This window comes from Sardina pilchardus, chromosome 9 (genome assembly GCF_963854185.1).
Source record: "Sardina pilchardus chromosome 9, fSarPil1.1, whole genome shotgun sequence".
In the NCBI taxonomy this organism is placed as follows: domain Eukaryota; kingdom Metazoa; phylum Chordata; class Actinopteri; order Clupeiformes; family Clupeidae; genus Sardina; species Sardina pilchardus.
The window spans coordinates 8,647,947-8,652,697 of NC_085002.1; positions in this window are offsets into that span (position 1 = coordinate 8,647,947).

A 4,751-nucleotide genomic window follows, 5' to 3' on the forward strand; every position below is an offset into this window, starting at 1 on the left:
CGCGGCGCGCTCATCTTATGGCCCAGCAGGGGAGCGTGCGCGTCCCACGGTGACACAGGAGCTGCTTCCGGCACTTTCCCTCTGATGCCGGCGCAGCGCGGTGCAACGCAAGGTAAAGCCACGCGAAAACAATAACAACAAAGAACAGACACACACCGACATGACTACACTGTAATCTACATACATCAGAGGGGACAATTCACCATCTCCACCCACCGTCATGTTATCCCCTGCCATCACACACACACACACACACAGGAGTAAACACAGAGACACACACAAACATGAATCCACCCTGCTATGAATAGATGCTTGCTAGTTTACTCCACACGAGATGAAACAATGCCACGGCAATCAAAAACATGCACACACACACACACACACATCCTGCTTTCCACTCTGGCAAAAAAAACATACCACAGCAGCGACTCTATCTCCCCTCCCCCCTTTCCTCCTCTTCTCTATTCTTTATTGATTGGGCTGCATCTCTCTTTTTCCTCCTTCTATCCGAGTGACGGATCTTGATGTGTGCTCGGCTGAATGACATGCTGCCGCCGCTGATTGTCCGTCCGTGGTGTAGGGGAGCATAGCGATTAGGACGCAACAGAGGCCCGTGTGTCTGTCCAACGCGCACCGCCCGGCCCACGCCAACATCACAGGGAGACCACTGTGCACAAGACAGACGGCACTCGTCCCATAAATTATTCATACTGTCATATCAAAATGAATACAGAGGCTTGTTCGGGGTGGATTTCTTTTTTTTTATAGTGTTGATGTGATTTGCTGCGGGAGCATTTATGAATACTCTCTCCCTCCCTCTCCATCTCTCTCTCTCCCTAACTCTCTCTCTCTTCTCTCTCTGTCTGTCTGTCTGTCTGTCTGTCTCTCTCTCTCTCTCTCTCTCTCTCTCTCTCTCTATGTCTGACTATCCCTCTCTCCTTCTAGCTGTCATGATGAGTACACACATCGCCACACCACACCACAACCCAACATTATGAGCATCAATCATCAGGAGACATTAGCTAGCGGACGGCGATTAGCCTCAGCTTTAGCTCCCTGCGAGCTCCTCTGATATCATTAATCTAAAGACGTGCTCATTTAATGTCATTAACCAAGCCACTGTGAACACAGCCAGTGCTCCACGCATTAGCCCCAGGGCCAGCCTCCTCCAATAAGCGCACATTAGCACGCAGACAGCGCGTCCCGCTGTGCAGCTTAGCTTAGCAGGCGCTTAGCATGCTGAGGAGAGGGGAGGGGGCTTTCTGTGACAAATACACTGAGGGATCAATGTCGGCCTGTCTGAAGGCAGACATGCAGCTGTCTGTCAAAGAAGCTCTGTGAAGTGTGTGGGGGGGGTGCTTAAAAACTTTTATGCTCAGTAGAGTTAGTAGAGTTGGCTTATGTGGTGTGTGTGTGTGTGTGTGTGTGTGTGTGTGTGTGTGTGTGTGTGTGTGTGTGTGTGTGTGTGTGTGTGTGTGTGTGTGTGAGTGTATGTGCATGTGTGTGCGTGGATTCATGCATGCATGACTGTATGTTTGTGGGCCTGTGTGTGTGTGTGTGAGTGTGTGCATATCAGTGAACACACAAGGACATTTGTTTATGTGTATGTGGTAAGGATAGGGTGGCACAGGTAAGGATTTTCGATGTGAGGGAATAAAAATCACACACACACACACACACACACACACACACACACACACACACACACACACACACACACAAACACACACAGTATAATAACACTAGTCACTATGACCCTATAGCTCACCGTCAAAAGCGCACTCCATTCAAATTCAGTTAAGTTCATCCTCTGCACCGACCATAAGGGGGAGCTCTGGCTCAATATAATTAAAACTGACCCTCATCTCACACACACCCAACAACACACACAGGCACACACACACGCACACGCACACGCACACGCACACACGCACACACACACACACACACACACACACACACACACACACACACACACACACACACACATACACACACACATTACACATACACAAAAACACAACAGACCCAAACTCACTGTCTTGCATGAATGAAAGCAAATGGGAGCGATTTCAAATATCGTGTCATAAATACTGAGTGAGGGAAGCAACGAGCTGTTTAATAGAATAACACAGTAAGCTCCATAAAAATGCTGGCAGTAATTAAAGAGCCATTCCAGTGTCAATGCCACAGTAAACACACACACACACACACACACACACACACACACACACACACACACACACACACACACACACACACACACACACACACACACACACACACACACACACACACACACACACACACACACACACACACACACACACACACACACACACACACATCCCTAGCCGACCATCTGTCTGTACTCACTTTTACCATGCGTTTTATCAGCTTATTACAATGAGGACCTGCACGGCTGGCTCAATAATGCCCTAGTAATGGCTCCATCAAAAAAGTCACTCTGTAACAGCCATAAAAAAAATGACAAATACATAAAGTCACTGGGCAGTCGCGGCTCCCACATTTGCCCCTGGGCTGCATATCAGAAATGCGGCAAAATGTTAAGCTGGCCGGCAAAAAAAACAAAAACAAGTAGAGTGAGTGGGATGCAAAATCGTAAGGCTGTGATTCCCTTTCCTGGAGTAGCCCGTAACAGGCCTAGACAACAGGTTGTGGGCCTAGGGGTTGCCAGATCTTGCAGCATGTTGCACGGGCAGGGGATATTTAGTGTGAAGCACATGGCAACCTTTAGAGCATGGACACAGTTTCTACCGTTCAGCAATTAGACTCCTGAACTCCTGAAGATTTGCAACTCTACTTATCTATTTATTTGATTTTATACCCCTCCCGCAATTAATCTCTCCTGCACCCCAACCAGACTGAGCTACAAAAAATACCACCAACAGTGTTGTGTGGCAATTAAAGTTTCTATCTATTCCATTCTATTCTATTCCATGTTGATGTGGGCTACACTGTTCCAGACTCTCTTTCTTAACGTATCACTGAGACGCTGAGGAGCCCATCTGTTTCTCTCTCTCGTTCTTCCCTCCTTCTCTTTCTCTCCTTCTGTCCATCTCTCTCTCTCTCTCTGTTTGACCCCTGTAGTTAGCTCTAGAGTGGACTGTACATTTACCGTGTGTTTGTAGAGAGGAGAGGAAAAGAGACCCTTGTGACTTATAAAAACGGAGGTAGAAGAAAGAACGAAGACGGAGAGAGAAAAAGAAGGACAGAGAGGGAGTGAGAGAGAAATTATTGTGAAGCCGTATAATGAAAGACAGATTGGTCTATCAGTCATCCTGCCAGATACTGGGGACATACTGTCAGGTGTGTGTGTGTGTCTGTGTGTGTGCGTGTGTGTGCGTGCATTAATGTTGGGGAGTGTGTGCACTTCAGGTAGCTTCTGCTGAGTAAAACATGGTCACTCAAGACACGTATTTTTTTTTTTTTTTTTTTAAGATTATTTTTTGGGCTTTTTATGCCTTTAATGGACAGGACAGTAGAGAGAATGACAGGAAGTGAGTGGGAGAGAGAGTCGGGGTGGGATCCGGAAAGGACCACGGGGCGGGAATCGAACCCGGGTCGCCGGCGTACGGTGCAGGTGCCCCAGCCAGTTGCGCCACTGCCGGGGCCAAGACACGTATTTTTAAATAGCACATGTCATACAATGTGTAATTCAATGTGCTTTACATATACAAAAGCAAATATTTGCAAATAACAGTGAATACAATCTTACAGTAAAGGACAATATCTTTAAAACAGTTCAAATAGTAAAATATCTCAAATAGAATAATTAAAAGACATAAAAACTGATTAACAGGAAGTGCATTTGCAGTTAGAAGAAAGCATCTGAGAATAGTTTGGTCTAATGTCTGGATTTGAAACAGGCCTCAGTTGGGGCATTGTTCATGTCATCCAAGTGCTGGTTCCAAAGAAGAAATACTCATCATGGGTGGGTTTTACCAACAAATGTTATTTAGAAACAAGTGCTTTAAAGGCAATGTTGTGACTTGGAACTGGAAGTCAGTGCAGGGACTTAAGTATTGGAATAATGTGATCTTTTAGCTTTTTTGAGAACCCTAGCTGCTGCAACTGAGGCAATTTGATGCTCTCTCTCTCTGTATGTGTGTGTGTGTGTGTGTGTGTGTGTGTGTGTGTGTGTGTGTTTGTGTTTGTGAGTGTGTGTGTGTGTTTGTGTGTATGTGTGTGTGTGCGTGAGCGACTGCATACACATGTGAGTGCTTGTGCCAAGCACTGCATATTCATTTGCATATTTATATATACAATGCATATGTATCTGTTTTTGTGTGAATGTGTATGTGTTTCTGAGGGGCTTTGTGTGTGTGTGTGTGTGTGTGTGCATGCGTGATATGCTGGTGAGTGGTGGCTCAGCCTAACCTTGTCCTAATTTGATTCTGCAGTGGCATCGCTGCTTTTTCACTCTGGCCCATTTTCACTGCTCTAAATTTACTACCCCCCCCCCCCCCCCCCCCACACACACACACCACCTCAACCTCTCTCTGTTGTGACTGACGACCTCCTCCTCCGATCCCATCTCTATAGACCCAACGACATTAAAATGAAAGGAAGACAGCGCACAGAGAGAGAGAGAGTGAGATTGAGAAAGAGGAGAGAGAGAGAGAGGAAGAGAGAGAGAGGGAGAGAGCGAGGGAGTGAGCGAGAGCAGAGATGGATGAGAGACAGCGAAAAGCCGCATAGGACACGTAGTTCTCTTCGCCCTCCAACTC